Source organism: Triticum aestivum, chromosome 7B, assembly GCF_018294505.1.
Source record: "Triticum aestivum cultivar Chinese Spring chromosome 7B, IWGSC CS RefSeq v2.1, whole genome shotgun sequence".
Taxonomy (NCBI): Eukaryota; Viridiplantae; Streptophyta; class Magnoliopsida; order Poales; family Poaceae; genus Triticum; species Triticum aestivum.
Window position 1 is genome coordinate 349,665,370 of NC_057813.1, and position 18,803 is coordinate 349,684,172.

Sequence of the window (18,803 nt, forward strand, 5' to 3'; positions counted from 1 at the left end):
TTTCGATAGAAGATTTAAGTCGTGCTCATCATGACTGTTCAGTACTCCCGATGCAGGCCCGAAACCGTCGAAGATCAAGCCTCCGCGGATATCGGCCGTGTAATTCAGGTTCCCAAACCTGACCTGATGGCCAGGGGCGTAGCTGTCGATCTGCTCCAGATGGCCAAGCAAGTTGGCCCGCAGTGCGAAGCCGCCGAACACGAAGATTTGTTCGGGGAGAAAAGTCTCACCCCGGACTGCATTATTGAAGGTTGGGGGAGCCATCGAGCCTTACATCGACGGCATAGAGGAACTCTCAATGAAAGCACCAATGTCGACGTCAAAACCGGCGGATCCCGGGTAGGCGGTCCCGAACTGTGCATCTAAGGCTAATGGTAACAGGAGACTGGGGACACAATGTTTTACCCAGGTTCGGGCCCTCTCGATGGAGGTAATACCCTACTTCCTGCTTGATTGATCTTGATGATATGAGTATTACAAGAGTTGACCTCCCATGAGATCGTAGAGGCTAAACCCTAGAAGCTAGCCTATGGTATGATTGTTGTTCCTGTCCTACGGACTAAACTCTCCAGTTTATATAGACACCAGAGGGGGCTAGGGTTACACAGAGTCGGTTATAGAGAAGGAGATCTACATTCGAATCGCCAAGCTTGCCTTCCACGCAAAGGAGAGTCCCATCCGGACACGGGACAAAGTCTTATCTTCATAGTCCAACAGTCCGGCCAAAGTACATAGTCCGGCTATCCGGATACCCCCTTATCCAGGAATCCCTCAATGACCAGATGAGTTTGAGTCATTTTGAACCAAAGATTCAAATTGCAAACCCATATATAATCTTAAATATTGCTTTATCATGTTTTGCACTAAACAACAAGTTAACTTTTTTAAACATGCATGAAACTAGTATAGATGGATAGATTGGATTTTTTTGATCATTTTTCATATATAACACTTTGCATTTGGAGTTACAGATTATTTTCTATGAATTTTTTGAAGTTTGCACTATTTTCTGGAATTTCCTGAATAAAATTAAATCCAGAAAATGGGATTACCACGTCAGCATTGCGTCAGCATTGCATCAGCAGGTCAACAGGGGCGCCCAGGTCAAACCTGACCAGTGGGACCCACTGGTCAGTTTCTCTGTTGGTTAATTAAGTTAATTAGGATTAGTTTAAAACTAACCCAGGTTTGACCAGACGGTAGGGCCCACATCTCAATGACTTTGGGGAGTCAACCACATGGTCAAACCACGCTGACTCGCCGGCTTTTAGCCGCCGGCGATATCTAGACGAGGCGGAGGCTGCGAGATTTGCCCTCCGGCGACCAAAAGGACGACAGAGACCATCTACGCGTAGCTAGGAGTGAGCCGCGTCGAGTGGTGGTGGTGGTGGAGCTCCAGGTCACCAGAAATGGCACCGACGATGAGCTATGCGGCTGCCGGAGTTCCAGTGAGGTAGAACCCATCGTTGTGGTGCTCTTGGAGGCTCAAGGCCAACTCCTACGTGATCTACATAACGAGGTAAACTTGTTGGACAAAGTGGCGTGGCTGTTAGTTGGCCGGAGCATCGTAGGGGACGAGCTCAGGAGGCGGCGCACGCGGTGCTGCTCGTTGCAGTCGAAGCAGAGGGTGGAAGCAAGAACGAGAGGGAGGGGAAGGGGAAGAAGCTCACGGCAAAGAAGATGAGCTAAGCGGCGCGATCGGGGACGAACTGCTGTGACGGTGCCGGCGAAGGGGATCTCTGGCGCGGCGGAGTCGGGCGAGGTTGATGCGGTGGTTTCAGGGCACGCAAGCGCTCGAGGCTCGACCTGCTTGATGGAGAAGACGATGGTGGAGCTGCTGGACACGGTCAGGCGGCACAGAGATGGCGGTGGCTACGACTACGACGGCGAGGTGGCAGCGGCTGCGTCGGCCATAGTGGAGGAAGGCTAGGGAGAGGCGTCGGGGGCGAATGGATGTGTCCAGGGGGTCGGTAGCGCGACGTGGAGGTCATCCAGCTCGTCCACGGGCGAAGCGGCAAGCAGGTGGCGCCGTGGCGAGCTTGCGCTCGTCGGCGTCACCATCCTACCTGCCTGGCGAGGTCTAAGTAGCTGGCTGGCACGGGCCAGCACAGTGTTGGGCCGACAGGTGGGCCATGGCGTGGGTTTGTGTAACGCCCCGAGACCGACGCTCCAGATCCCTTCCATGTTTTCCGAGTTTCATTGTGCGATGTATTTGTTTGTTGCATTCTTCTTAGCTTCATTTGCATTGCATCACGTCATCATGCCATCATATCATTAATTTTAAAAACTCAACTAAATAAATTGTATGGATCTTCGATCCATTTAAATCGAGGGAAGGGTGACTTCTCTTTATAACATACCCTCCCAATATTTAGGGAGATATTATAAAATATTCCATTGTTTTGGAATCACCCATGAACCCACTTGCATATTAAATCCCTTGGCCTTTTCTTCTTCATGTTTTGACTCTTTAACCTTGCAAATAATTCTTTTGCCATTTTCTGGAGCTCCATCAAAAATCCTAACATTTTTGGACCTTCCTTTTATCAAGTCCTAGTTCAAACCCATTTGAATTAAATTCAAATGAGTTTGAATTTAAATCTTTCAATCATGGCCTTTCTATTTTTCTTGGAACAAGCATATTTTTGCGAGTCCGGGAAAATTAACCCCATGCTCAAATTATTTCTCCAACCCTTTCTTTATCTCCTTTTTATTTCTTTGCTATTTACCGCTTTTGGTAAATAAAAGGGAAGTGGGGGATTAGAGAGAGAGAGGAGCCAGCCCAGGCCAGCCCACCTCTTCAGGCCCAACCGCGCCCCTGCCTAACCAGCTAGACCAGCCGGCCCAAGGCCTAGCCGCGCCCCCTCTAGGCCTCTAACCCTAGCCACCCAGCCCCCACGCATCTCATCTCTCCCTCTCGTTCCCGTGCCCGCCGCCACACCCGCATCGCTCGTACCCAGCGCCCGACCCCCACCCCCTCACCCGATCCCATCTCCCTCGCTCTCTCCCTCGATGCCGCAGCCAGCCAGGGAGAGGAGCTCCCGCGCCTCACGCCCGATCCCCTCTGTTCCTCCTCGCGACGCCACCATCCATCCCGCCTTGCTGCTCCTCCCTGCCCCGACGAGTCCCCGTCGTCCCGAGGCCACCCATCTCCGTCCGGCCAGCAACGAGCAGTAGCTCGCCGGAGCGCGAGTTCCATCGGGTTCCCCGCCGAAATTCTTGCCGCCAGTCTTCGATCTCGGCGGGGATCAACGAGATCCGTGTCACCCTGCTCGTCCCGCCTCCTGCCAGCCTCTCCGACGCCTGCCGGAGCCCTGCATCGCGCCAAGCGCCGCCGTCGCTGGTGCCCCCAAGTTCCACCACGTGCTGCAAGCCCTCCACCTGCGTCCTGCACATCGCTGCCCCGAGCATCCGTGTCCTCGAGCACCCAGCGAGTCGGGAGCAACTCCATCGCCCGGCGCCCGTTCTCCCCTTCATCGGTGCCTTGTTGCGCCACCTTGGCCGTGGTATGCAGCTGCCCGTTTTGACGTTGCCAAGACCATGGGACCAGGAACGCCCAAGGATGCCTTCGTGGATTTCGCCAAGTTCACCGAATGCCTAGTACGACTACAGGACCATCAACACCAAGTACCCCTTCGGAACACCAAGTTCCACTATGTTTGCCATGTACATCTACACCAAGACCGGACCGACAAGTACCCTGACAACGTGTGTACCTCTACCGACGACCCCGGACATCTACGAAAAACGTGTACAACTACCGTAGCCAAGACCGTCAAGTTCGACTACCGCCGACGTGTACAACTTCAGTCGCGAGAACGTCTACTTCCACTATGACACGAGTACGACTACTTCCACTACGACCTATGAACGACTACTTCCCTCGACGACTCGAACCGCTCCGAAAACGCACGCTTCAAAGGTATAATCCCGAGATGACGACCGTCGGTGGACGAATGCATGTTGTCTGAGATGAACCGTGTGTTTGCACCGTGTCCGAGAGAGGTCTTTGCACGTTCCTCGTTTGCCATGCCGCCGTCCCGTGGGAACCCGGAATCCGGGATCACCCCACCATCTTGCATGACTCGCTCACGCTCACTTCCTTTTGCACCGGTATCTCCGTGAGCTACCGGAACCGATATGTTGCCGTGGCATCATTTTTGGATATGTTGCCGTGGCACCATTTTTGTTTCGCCGCCGTGGCACCCTTTTCGTTCCGCCATGGTGACCAAATGCTTCATAACATGCTCATGTCAACATTTTCATAAAATTGCGAAAACTTGTGCATGTCATCCGCATCATGATAACAACATTTAAATGGTTAAAACTGTGTTAAATTGCTAAATGACATGGGGGCTTTCCGGAATTGTTGTTTGTTGTTTCCGGCCTCATTTAAACTTGCCTAAATAGGTGGTTTGCTCATGCTTCACCCCTTGCCATGTTTAATAACATTTAATGTTGTTGTACCTAAACGAGAGAGAACTAAATAATTGTTGTGGTGTTCCGTCAATATGCAACTCGTTGCATATTGAGCTCCACTTAACTTCAAGTGTTGGTTGTGCATATTGCCATGCCATGCCTCATTAAACTGGACATGCATCATATTTGGTTGTGCATCATGCCATGATTATGTGATGGTTGTTTACCATGTTGTTTGCTTCTTTCCGGTTTGCTTCTCTCGTTAGCTTCGGTTTCGTTCCGGAGTTGTGAGGATTCGTTCGACTACGTCCGTTTGTCTTCTTCATGGACTCGTTCTTCTTCCTTGCGGGATTTCAGGCAAGATGACCATTACCCTTGATATCACTTCTATCTTTGCTTGCTAGTTGCTTCGTTCTATCGCTATGCTGTGCTACCTATCCCTTGTTTACCATGCCTCCCATATTGCCATGTCAGCCTCTAACCTTTTTCACCCTTCCTAGCAAACCATTGCTTGGCTATGTTACTGCTTTGCTCAGCCCCTGTTATAGCATTGTTAGTTGCAGGTGAAGTTGAAGATTGCTTCATGATGGATAGGATTATGTTGGGATATCACAATATCTCTTATATTATTAATGCATCTATATCCTTGGTAAAGGGTGGAAGACTCGGCCTTATGCCTGGTGTTTTGTTCCACTCTTGCCGCCCTAGTTTCCGTCATACCGGTGTTATGTTCCCGGATTTTGCGTTCCTTACGCGGTTGGGTGATTTATGGGACCCCCTTGACAGTTTGCTTTGAATAAAACTCCTCCAGCAAGGCCCAACCTTGGTTTTACCATTTGCCTACCTAAGCCTTTTTCCCTTGGGTTCTGCAGACCCAAGGGTCATCTTTATTTTAACCCCCCCGGGCCAGTGCTCCTTCGAGTGTTGGTCCGAACTGAGTAGACTGCGGGGCCACCTCGGGAAAACTTGAGGTCTGGTTTTACTCGTAGGATGTCTTATCCGGTGTGCCCTGAGAACGAGATATGTGCAGCTCCTATCGGGATTTGTCGGCACATCGGGCGGCTTTGCTGGTCTTGTTTTACCATTGTCGAAATGTCTTGCGAACCGGGATTTCAAGTCTGATCGGGTCTTCCTGGGAGAAGGAATATCCTTCGTTGACCGTGAGAGCTTGTGATGGGCTAAGTTGCGACACCCCTGTAGGGTATATTATCTTTCGAAAGCCGTGCCCGCGGTTATGAGGCAGATGGGAATTTGTTAATGTCCAGTTGTAGATAACTTGACACCAGATCTGATTTAAAACGCATCAACCGCGTGTGTAGCCGTGATGGTCTCTTTTCGGTGGAGTCCGGGAAGTGAACACGGTTTTTGGGTTATGTTTGACATAAGTAGGAGTTCAGGATCACTTCTTGATCATTGCTAGTTCACGACCATTCCATTTGCTCTCTTCTCGCTCTTATTTGCGTATGTCAGCCACCATATATGCTTAGTCGCTGCTGCAACCTCACCACTTTACCCCTTCATTTCCCATAAGCTTAAATAGTCTTGATCTCGCGGGTTTTGAGATTGCTGAGTCCTCGTGACTCACCAGATACTATCACAACAGTTGCAGGTGCCGACGATACCAGTGCAGGTGATGCAACCGAGCTCAGATGGGAGCTCAACGAAGACCTTGGTCGTTGCTATGTTTCGTTTCATGTTGATCAGTAGTGGAGCCCAGTTGGGACGATCGGGGATCTAGCAGTTGGGTTATCTTCTTTTCTTTTGGCTTTGTCCGTAGTCGGACTATGTGTGTACTCTGAATGATGTATGGTTTATTATATGTTCATTGTGTGAAGTGGCGATTGTAAGCCAACTCTTTATCTCATTCTTGTTCATTACATGGGATTGTGTGAAGATGACCCTTCTTGCGACAAAACCACAATGCAGTTATGCCTCTAAGTCGTGCTTCGACACGTGGGAGATATAGCCGCATCGTGGGTGTTACAGTTTGGCCAGGTAAGTCCCTTTCCCATTTATTTCTGTTTTATTTTTATTTCTGTAAGTTTGTTGCATTTCTAAAAATACTTAGACATCTCCAAAAATCACCAAACTGCACATGCCCACTGTTTGGAATATATCCAACATGGAACATTTTAGTTTGGAATTATTTGAGCACTTGAAATATTTTATATTATTTAAATGCCCAAACTCAAATTACTAATGATTTAATCCAGTAACCTTAGGATGACCTAGAAATTTGTGCATCACTTTTGGTAGTGGTTTAAGACCAAGGTAGATATGATGAACATTTTAGCAGGGCATTTCAGGTTCATTGAAAATATTTTTAGTAAGCCCTAGTTGGTTTCAGGGGGTGCTGGGTGTTCTGCCATCCCCATTTCAAGTTTCTGAAGAAAAATAATCATGATGCAACACTCTAACGCATGAACTAGCTAGGGTGTGACAGTGGACACTTCCGTGATGATAATTTTGGTAATGTCATGGAACACTTCTACGACAGCACATGTATGACTATCTTGATTCTGTCATAAAATCGTCATGGATGTACATGCATGACAAAAAATGCGACCTACTGTGACAAACATGTATCATCACGGAAGCGTATTTTTTTGTAGTGTAAGGAGCTAAAGAATGCGAAGTTAACAGGTGCCATGCTCATCAGGGAGTTCCTGAAGCAGCACGTTGCGCCGCTTCAAGACCGCACCCATCCCTTGTGGAAGCTTGGTGGTGATGACGACCAAATTCGCCTGCGCCGAGATCCCCTTCCCGAGGAGGAGCTGAACAAGGTCTTGCTCTACCTGACGGGAAAGGACCCGAGCGACCCTCCGGAAGGCTGACTTCCGCTGTACTGCCGTGATGATGCTGAGGAGGTCGTCAAGGCCATGCCTGTCTTCAACGAGCTCGTTTTTGTGTGGCTGGGGTCTTCCTTGCCGCCTACTGCCTTAGTGCACATCTCCTCCGACGGCCAATCCTCCGAGGCCACTAAGGATGAGGTTGTGGAAGAATCCTCTGCCCTGGAGCAAAGGGAGCTCCCGCACGACCTTCCTGACGATGATGATGACGACGAGCCCCCGATGGTGGAGGTGCCGCGCCCTCCAGGGGTCACCACGAGGTCTGCGGTGGCCTCTTTGAAGCATCCCAAGCAAGCGGGTGTGAAGAAAAGCAGGACCGTGCTAATTTCTCCGGGCAGCAGCCCACCTTCACCGACACCGTCCCGGGTGGCGCCAACCGCAAGCTCTCCTACTCCCAAGAGCCCGGCACCAGCCGCTCTGCCCCAACGCCCGCTGCTGAGCATGAAGATGCGCTACACCTTTGTCAACCAGTAAGTTTCTCCCTTAACCCTGCTTGTTAGTTCTTGGAGTGGTACTGAGCGTCTTCTCCTGTCGTTAGGCAGTAGCCGTCGAAAAAGCAGAAGGAGGGTATGAAGGTTGCCGCGGCAACAAGCGATGAAGCGGTCACTGTGGCCCAGGTGAAGAAGAGTGCCGCTGTCCCCGCAGCCCTAGAGATGACGTCGTCTCTGGAGGACGTGGATGCCCATCCTCAAGAGGTACCGGTGCCTTCGCCAGGCCTGACTCCTCCGACACCCAGACTTGCCGGGCTACTGAGGACAACCAGCCTCCAGAGCCCCCGGTCCTTCCTGAGGCTGAGGTTTCTTCTGCCTTGGCGCCGAGGGCGCCTTCTCCCTCGCCCAGCGCGTGGCTGACTCATGGTGCTCCTGCTCCCTCCGGGACCCTGGAAGAGGCAAGGGTGGCGCTGGACCCCTCCAAGGTGAACTTCAGGGCCCGGATCATCGTTCGGTGTAGGGACGCCTGGGGCTGATCTCTGGTTGGCTCAAGGCTGATGCGTCTGTCCATGCGGCATGGGGATCTGCGGAGGAGGCCCAAAAGGTGCTCGGGGTGGCCGCCACGGCACGTGACCTGGCGTGGCAGGAGGCTGCAAAAGCTGAGAACCGGTGCCACATGGCGGAAGCTGATCTGAAGGCTCTCCAGGACCAGCAGGCCGTCCAGGCCAGCCAACTCCAGGAGTGTGAGGAGTAGCTGAAGGCCTAGGAAGCTGTCGTCGCCAGCCGAGACGCCGAGGTGAAGAAGACGGCCTTGGAGTAGGCTGGAGAGTGCGACCACCTAGAGAAGCTAAAGGAGGAGGCAGAGGCAGCCCAAGCGGCCCTGACCGAGGCTAAGAAGGTGGCATCCATGGAGCGCGACACCCTCTCCTCCCACAAGGAACGCTTCCACAAGGCCAAGAAGGCGCTCTTTGGAGATGATCCCTCGAGGAAGGTTGTGGTGACGACCCCAAGGGAGAGCCATGCTGCTCTGCTTCCTGAAGTCGTGGCGGTGCTCAAGGATGTTGTTGACAGGTTTGCATCCTGATGGAAAGCGAGGCACGCTCACTTTCTTCCTCGGCTCTGACATGCGTCTTCAGCCATCTTTATCTCTAGGATGCCAGCTTCAACCTCTCCTCCTTCCTTACTCCAGTAGACACCGACTCCCAAGATGCTACTGCTGCCGCCGTGAAGAGCTCCATGGACGCCATGCTGAGCAAGTACCTGGTCGTTGGTCCTCCGACTGAAGCCGGTGGAACAGGTGACGCGCCCGGCGATGAGGCTCTGCTGGTGGGCAGCGGTGACGCCCAAGTCTGAGGAGGTGGCCCGGAGATTCTGCTTTTGCTTGTTTATCCTGCATCATGCGACATGCCTCTGGAAGGTGTTTAAAACTGTTTGCTTGGAACAATATGTCTTGTAATAACTAAATTATGCTCCTTCAGCTTTTCCGTTGGGTCCTCCGGATCACCAGGACGAGCCCAAGAGGTGAAGGGCTACATGACTAGTTAGGCAACTGAGTCGTGATGCTCAGGAGTCCCCCTTGACATGCGAACAACTTAGGAAAAGATGCAGGGGCAAGCCTTGGTGTTCTGCGTCAGTAGGGCCCGGCCCCATTCATACCTCAGTCGTCGTTGAGTCGTCCGGATCACCAGAAGGAGCCCAAGAGGTGAGGGGCTACGAGACCAATTAGGCTCCTGAGACGCGATGCTCAGGAGTCCCCCTTGACGTACGAACGACTTGAAGGGTGACAGCCATGTCTTGGCGTTCTCCGTCGGCAGGGCCCGGCCCCGCGCATACCTTAGCCGTCGTTGAGTCGTCCGGATCACCAAGACGAGCCCAAGAGGTGAGGGGCTACGTGACCAGTTGGGCTCCTGAGACACGATGCTCAGGAGTCCCCCTTGACGTACGAACAGACCATCCTACCTTTTCCTCGCCTTGCTCTCGCTTGTGAGGGGTGCGCGAAGACCAGGCCCGTGAGGCCTGGCGAGGTGGGGTATGCCAGGCGTAACCTGAGCGTAGCCCCCATGCCCAGCCCTCTCGTGCAGCCTTCCCGAGGGAGAGGAGCACGGTGAGGCTAGTCACTGAGCCCGAAGGCTCCCTGGGGTTAATGCGGCTGTGAGCCTACCCCTAGTTGTTTATCACCAGCGCGGAGCATAGCGCTTCCGCTCTTGCAAAGGCATAGCCACTCCTCGGCAGTGTCGATGGCCAGCACGGAGCATGGCGCTTCCACTTGTGCGTGGGTGGGGGCTCCCCCTAAGGAGAGCCCCCGGGGCGTGTACAGCCCCGCCTTGACACGTGGCTTGCACTGCATGGCTGGAGGAGGTGCATATGGGCACCTGTGAGCCAGCGTGGGACTCCCGAGGCCCTACCTCAAGGCGGGTTGCGCCTGGTCTTGATTGGAGATGCTTGAATTGGTCTTGCGATTAGGTTAGGCAGCCTTCCCCGAATGAGTTTCCTAAGGTTATTGCATGAGAAGGCCAGGCACCAACAACCCCAGGAGGTGACGTGAACGGGGCCAGCCTGCCAGACAGAGCTCAGCCACTAGATTCAACGACGCTACAAGGATGGACCCGAGCACAGACGCCGTGCCCAATCTTCTCATGCAAAGATCCTGAAGAAAAACGACCGGGGCGCGGTTCCCGTGGCCATAGGGGCACCAGGTCGCGCGCCCTTACTCATCCACCGGCGATTAGCTCATGCGAGAACAAGGCACCAAGAGCCACGGGAGGTGACGTACACGGGGCTGGCCCATGAGCCAGAGCTTAGCTACTTGGGTTTGGTGACGCTACAGGGATGGACCGAAGCACAGAAGCCGTGCCAGTCCTTAATCATGAGGCGGTCACGGGAAGGCTTGAAAGGGCACGAGACGTTCTTAGCGACGAAGCGCCGGTCAGGCAGTCAATAATGCAAAAGTACCTTGGAAAGGATTGTAACTGGCTCTGATGAATGCAGAAGGGATACATGCCGTAGGGACGGACCCACAGGGCATCGGGATAGTGCAGCCCGATGGGCTCCCCCAAACTGAACGAACTAGGGAGATGTCACCTGGTACCGTTGCTGAAGATTTGTTGAAGTAGCCAAATAACGCGTGCTGCTGAAGCCGCTCCTCATGAGCTGCTCCAGTGCCAAGTCTCGGGAGGCTCGGAGGGACCGGAAGGCTCCTGAAGGTGTTTCTCCATCTCCGCCAGGAGCGCGTGGTGCTTGGCTTTGCAGGCCGTCTGAGCTTCCCTCATGCAGTGCTGGAACGCCTCAGCCGCGCCCGCCAGGCCGAAAGGCATGCAGACGTAGCTGTGAGGCGGACCCTCACATCGGCCGACACGAGATGGCCACATGAGCTGCCGAGACGCGGCCCTGTTGAGCTCGAGGATGTCGATGCAGACGCAGAACTCCTTACCCTCGCTAGGGCAGTGAGCTGCACCACGCGGCAGGTGACGATCGCCTTGCAAAACCCATCCTTTCCTGAATCTCCTCGATCACCTTGCTGATGAACTCCTGAACGGCTAGTGCCTCATGCCTGCTGCCTTCTCCTGGGAAGCATGCTATAAAGAGCGCCTCCACATGGTGCCCGAGCGCCACTCTCACGACATTGGATAGATCTGAGGCCCTCCAAAGGAGAGCCCCCGATCCCAGCCTGAGAGGGGCGCCGGGCGCGCCTTCCTATGCAATGGGTGAAGGTGCCACGTTCGGAAACGCAAGACTCAGCACTGCATCCTCGAGTGATGCTCCCTCATGAGACCCCTGGCCCAGCAGCAACTTATTTGTCTTGGGCGCGACCTCGGGAGGGAGGGCACCGTCTTCGTCTTCTGGGTTCTCAACTGCTGTAGCCTGGAAGGCGCGCTCGAGGGAGCACACCGCATCCTTCTCTTGGCAGGCGACCGTGATGATACCACCGCTTCCTCGCATCTTGACAACGTCTATGAAGCCCGGCGTGACGACCATTACTATACTCGGGATCAGAAACAAACTCAGATGTCAGCCGATCTGCGCCGCGACATTGCGCGATATAGAGGGGCCGCACACCCCCTATGCTTCATCCATGAGGTCATGGAACACCAATTTCTAGAAGGATTCAAACCCGTAAACATCAAACAGTAGGATGGAACGACGGATCCGACCGTATGGATTGAAGATTTTCTTCCCCACATTCACATGGCTCGAGGAGATGATCTCCATGCCATTAAATATCTTCCTCTAAAGCTGAAAGGACTAGCACGGCACTGGCTAAATAGCCTCCCAGAAAACTCCATTGGAACCTGGGAAGACTTGGAAGATGCTTTTCGGGCCAACTTCCAGGGCACTTATGTCCGGCCACCGGATGCTGATGACCTGAGTCACATAATTCAGAGCCAGGCGAATCAGCCCACAAACTTTGGAATTGGTTCTTAACTAAAAAGAACCAAATCATAGACTGTCCTGACGCCGAAGCCTTAGCGGCCTTTAAACACAGCGTCTGTGACGAATGGCTTGCCCGACACCATGGGCAGGAAAAGCCGAAGACCATGACAGCCTTAATGGAGCTAATGACCCGCTTCTGTGTGGGTGAAGACATCTGGTTGGCTCGGAGAAGCAACAGCTCGGGTGACCCCGTCACTTCTGAGGTGCGGGACGGAAATGGTAAACCTCGCCGCAATAAAAACAAACATCGGAACAACAACAATGATGATGCAGACGATACAGTAGTCAATGCCGGATTCAGCGGTCCTAAGTCCAGTCAGCGGAAGAAACCTTTCAAAGGCAACAAGGATGGGCCATCCAACTTGTATAAAATCCTCAAGAGGCCCTATCAGATTCATGGCACACCCGATAAGTTGCAAACCACACCAACATGAATTGTTGGGTTTTCAAAATGGCTGGTAAAATAAACATCGAACACAAGGGAAAAGGGCCCCCAAGCGAAGGCGATGACAAGCCCTGTCAGCCGAACACAGGGGGTCATAAGCTGTTTCCCCTTGTGGTGAACACAATGAACATGATATATGTCAGTCATATTCCCAAAAGGGAGCGCAAGCATGCACTACGAGATGTCTACGCTATAGAACCTGTTGCCCCCCAAGTTCAACCCATGGTCAGCCTGTCCGATCACCTTTGATCGCAGGGACCACCCAACCAGTATTCGTCTCCGGGGTTTGGCCCCCTGGTATTTGATCCAATTATTGACGGATACCACCTCACTAGAGTCCTTAAGGACGAAGGTAGCAGTCTTAACTTGATGGGCATTGACCCATCAAGAATCAAGCCTAGTAACACTACTTTAAAGGTGTGATACCAGATGTGGAGGCCCGTTGCACGGGCTCACTTACACTGGAGGTAGTATTTGGCTTCCAGACAACTTCTGCAGCGAAGAGTTGATATTCGACATCATCCCTTTCCGCAGTGGCTATCACACACTGCTCGGACGAACCGCGTTCGCCCGCTTTAACATAGTCCCAACTACACTTACGTAAAGCTTAAAATGCCTGGACCTCATGGCTTTATTACAGTCAATGGTAACATCGAACGCTCCCTCCATACTGAAGAGCACACAACGGCCCTTGCAGCCAAAGTGTATGGCGGCCCTATCAAGCCGAGCAGTTCACTGGCCAATAAAGCCAACGACGTATTGAAACGAGTTCAGTCTGTGCATAATAACGATCAATCAATGGATCCGGACCTTGATTAGCAGTTCGGCCTCCGCCGATCGCCCTACCAGGTTGCGTCTTGTGTAACGCACGTAAATAATTATGCACTAGAAATACCTTGTGCGGCACCGGAGGCACACTGCGGAAAAGGTCCATTGTACGGCTTGACCACATCCGGACCACATATATCTTTTTCCTCTTACTGCAGGTTCATCTAGAGCCCTAATTGCTAGATGGTTTTGGCAGGAGATCCTTTTAAGGCTAGCATTTCCCAACCATCTAATAATCCTATCAAAGGACTAATTACTAAGGAGAAATGGCACAGACGTGCAGGAGGGCATCACTAGAGTTTCTTTTGTGAACTATGATCTTTAGGCCCTGTGTTAGACTTTCCCTTATGTAAAACCATTTCTTATTCTCTTTGGGCATGTGATAACCCACAAGTATAGGGGATCAATTGTAGCCTCTTTTGATAAATAAGAGTGTCAAACCCAACGAGGAGCTAAAGGTAGAACAAATATTCCCTCAAGTTCTATCAACCACCGATACAACTCTACGCATGCTTAACGTTCGCTTTACCTAGAACATGTATGAAACTAGAAGGACTTTGTAGGTGTTGGATAGGTTTGCAAGATAATAAAGAGCATGTAAATAAAAGCTAGGGGCTGTTTAGATAAAGAAGCAATAAAGTAAATATAGCGAGTGTGGAAAAGTGGTGGTAGGAGTTGTGAAATTGTCCCTAAACAATTGACTACTTTACTAGACCGATAGCAAGTTTTATGTGGGAGAGGCATAAGCTAACATACTTTCTCTTCTTGGACCATATGCACTTATGATTGGAACTTTAGCAAGCATCTGCAACTACTAAAGATCATTAAGGTAAAACCCAACCATATTATTAACATATCAAGTCCCCTTTATCCCATACGCCACAACCCCCTTACTCGGGTTTATGCTTCTGTCACTCAAGCAACCCACTATAAGCGAATCATGAACGTATTGCAACACCCTACAGCGGGAATCCCTCATGCTTGCGCGACACGGAGAGCACCATAGGACAGCAACATAACCACAAGCAAATTAAACCAATAATAGCAATTCACCAATTACCGATAGGAGAACAAAAATCTACTCAGACATCATAGGATGGCAACACATCATTGGATAATAATATGAAGTATAAATCACCATGTTTAAGTAGAGGGTACAGCGGGTTGTGGGAGAGTGGACTGCTGAATATAGATGGGCGAAGGTGATGGAGATGTTGGTGAAGATGATGGTGGTGTTGGTTTTAGATCACGATGATGATGATGGCCCCCGGTGGCGTTCCAGCGCCACCGGAAGCAAGGGGGAGAGAGCCCCCTTCTTCTTCTTCTTCTTCTTCTTCTTCTTCTTCCTTGACCTTCTCCCTAGATGGGACAAGGGTTTCCCCTCTGGTCCATGGTCTCCATGGCGTGGGAGGGGCGAGAGCCCCTCCGAGATTGGATCTGTCTCTCTGTCTCTCTCTGTTTCTGCGTTCTCCTCTTCAACCGTTTCATCGTTTCTTTTATATCCGGAGATCCGTAACTCCGATTGGATTGAAACCTTCGCCAAGATTTTTTCTGAAAAATTAGCTTTCTTGCGGCCAAAGAAGAGCCACAACCGCCTTACGCGGTGCCCACGAGGGTCAGGGGGGCGCCTGCCCCTTCGGGCGCGCCCCTGCCTCGTAGCCCCCTCGGGCACCGTCTCGCATTGGTTTTTCTTCCCAAAAATCATAGATATTCCAAAAATATTCTCTGTTCGTTTTTACCCCGTTTGAACTCCGTTTGATATGGGGTTTCTGCAAAACATAAAACATGCAACAAACATGAACTAGCACTGGGCACTGAATCAATATGTTAGTCCCAAAAATAATATAAAAAGTTGCCAAAAGTATATGAAAGTTGTAGAATATTGGCATGGAACAATAAAAAATTATATATACGACGGAGACGTATCAGCATCCCCAAGTTTAATTCCTGCTCGTCCTCGAGTAGGTAAATGATAAAAAGATAATTTTTGATGTGGAATGCTACCTAGCATAATCTTGATCATATATCTAATCATGGCATGAATATGAAGACATGAGTGATTCAAAGCAATAGTCTATCATTTGACATTAAGACGATAATACTTCAAGCGTACTAATAAAGCAATCATGTCTTTTCAAAACAACACGGCAAAAGAAAGTTATCCCTACAAAATCATATGGTCTAGCTATGCTCCATATTCACCACACAAAGTATTTAAATCATGCACAACCCCGGTTTTAGCCAAGCAATTGTTTCATACTTAGTATTCTAAAAAAAATCAACTTTCACGCAATACATGAGCGTGAGCCACTATAGGTGGAATAGAATATGATGGTGGGGGTTATGTGGAGAAGACAAAAAAGGAGAAAGTTTCACATCGACGTAGCTAATCAATAGGCAATGGAGATGCCCATCAATTGATGTCAATGTGAGTAGTAGGGATTGCCATGCAACAGACGCACTAAGAGCTATAAGTGTATGAAAGCTCATACTGGAAACTAAATGGGTGTGCATCCAACTTTCTTGCTCATGAAGACCTCGGGCGTTTGAGGAAGCCCATCATCGGAATATACAAGCCAAGTTCTATAATAAAAATTCCCACTAGTATATGAAAGTGACATTATAGGAGACTCTCTACATGAAGAACATGGTGCTACTATGCACAAGTGTGGTAAAAGGATAGTAACATTGCCCCTTCTCTCTTTTTCTAATTTTTTTTGTTTTCTCTATTTTTGCGGGCTTCTTTGGCCCCCTTTTTTTATTTAGGCTTCTTTGGCCTCTCCCTTTTTTTTATAAAGTCCGGATTCTCATCCCGACTTGTGGGAGAATCATAGTCTCCATCATCCTTTCCTCACTGGGGCAATGCTCTAATAATGATGATCGTGGCTTTGCTAGCATGAATTGTGGGGGAATCATAGTCTCCATCTCCCTTTTTTTATTTAAGCTAGCATGCATGCAACCAAATCGATTGGTTTTGCTAGCTAGCTAGCTAGGCGTAGGCACGTGTACGCACAAGGACGGATGCGGCCAGCTTGCCTGCGCATGGAGGGGAGGCTCGAGGAGCAGAGAGCAAAGCTGGCGACAAGACGAACGACATGTCCGAGGAAGGCGGAGGCAGACGGTGTCGAGGCCGACGACAACAACGCGACGTGCCGCCCCGGGGGCGAGTCGATGTCGAGCTCCCAGGCGCGCCGGAAAGGTGACGGCGACGCCGTGGTGGAGGTGACGAAGATGGCAAGGCCAATGGTGAGGATGCGCCGCCCCTCGCGGCCACTCCAGGGGCGTGTCTATGTCGAGCTCCCAGGCGCGCCAGAAAGGAGACGACGACGCCGTGGCGGAGGTGAAAAAGATGGCGAGGCTGATGGCGAGGATGCGCCGCCCCTTGCAGCCACTCTGGGGGCATGTCAATGTCGAGCCCCCAAGCGCTATTCGAGAGACGATGCGATGCCGCGGCAGTGAAGACGAAAATGGTCCCACCCGGACCGCGAAACCAGCGGCAGCATGGTAGCACAGTACCGCCCCATGGTGGGCACCAACTGTCGTGGTATTCTCACGGGGGGGGGGGACACGAGAGATGCCACAAGGTGGCTTCGTGTGAGGGCAAGACTGCTACTGGTAGGCCCGGGAACGGGTATGCGAGTAGCATGCGGTAGTTTACCTAGGTCCGGGGCTCTCCGGAGAGATAATACCCCTACTCCTGCATGTTTGGATATATATGTGGGTATACATCGGGCAGTACAAAGTGCTCCTGGAGCTGTATCTGGGAACAGTGCCACAGGCATCTGATCTCTTATATATACGAGTGAGTGGCATGGCTGACCGTGGCTCTTGTGGCCGAATGAGTATGTGTGCTCATCGTGTCTGGATGGATGGATGGATGGATTGCTATATATAGTGTGTAGTGGGCATGGGACATGGTGTTGGTTGTAAGCTACCTTGGGTAGCTTACAAACCAAGCCATGTATGAGGCATGGTGCATTTCATGCTTGTCCCCTAGGGCATTTCATAAATCAATGCCCAGGGGACACAGTACACTGTAGATGATGTCGCTACTACTATTCGTTAACACAACCGGGTACAACTGTCTTGTTGGTGTCGGCGGTTGACTTAGGGCAGCCGGCTGGTTAGCACAGTCGGCAACCGGTAGCTGGCCGGGCAGCCAGCCGGGTGGAGCAGTCGGACGGCGAGCCGGCAGGAGCGACCGGGCAGTCGGACCGAGGGGTTTGCTAGCCCCGATGTCTGGAAATGTTGTCTCGCCGTCTTCGGGGTACCCGTGGTCAGTTACCCCGACATAAAGTCAGAGTTGCATAGGCGTGTAAGCCAAGAGTAGTGAAAGGATATCCAAACATCGTCAGAACAGTGCACAAGGGTGTTATATGTTGATACCTAGTTCGGACAGGCATTTGGGTATGCTCACATAGCTAGAGTGCGAGTCACTTCAGAGCCATTGAGGGTGATGCAATGGCGTTGGCTGGCCGAGCATGGATGCAGATCTTAAGTGGCAGTGGAGCACTATGATGCGGTGGACGAGACCGTTGGTGAAGCCCCAATGGCCTCGGGGGGTGGAGGTGCAACGATGCGCTTAGTGAGGTAGCCCCGGTGAGGTGGGAGACGGCGTCGATGAAGAGCACCTGATGTGGTGGAAGTGTCTGTGAGGCACGTCGGTTGAGGCAGCCGATATTGTCGGTGCACCACCCGATGTGGTGGACGAGGGTGTAGATGAGGTAGCTCCAGTGCGGTGGTGAAGCGCGGCCATCGTCTTCGTCGTCATCGTCCGGCACAGAGGTGGGGAAAGATACAAGATAAGGGGTGTTTCGAACTTTGCTTGGGTTGGCAGCGAATTAGGGATTTGAGCGCTCTGGGCGTGGAAGGGGACGGTGGAGAAGGGAGATTTTGCAGGGCTGGAATTGGGTCCACCAGATATTTCAATCTGAAACATGGAAGCGTGAACTTATGTTGTCGTCATTTTTCTTTTTTTTGGGGGGGGGGGACGGGGTGGGTGGCTGGGAGCTAGCGTCTATACCACACACGCGACCGCCATGACAGGATCCTAGTCTGCCTGGTGCACCTACATTTGAGAATGTAAATGAATCTTCTTTCATTTGCAAACGAATCTGTATGTAATTGGCAATTACTTTGTAATTTCTGAATTGTTTCACAATTCCAGATTCCAATTTCACTAGGCATTAACCTAATTTAAATATATCTTCAAAGTACTTTAAATCTGGCTCGACATTTTGGTATTAAAAATAGTTTGGACCCCACCGAAATATGAGATATTTTATTTAAATTTTCCACCCTGGACGTGGCCAACAAAAAAACGGACTGCAATAAATTGCATCAGAAGTTGCAATGAGTTGTAAATTATTAAAAAAAGGGAATTGTCTGACTTGTGGGCCT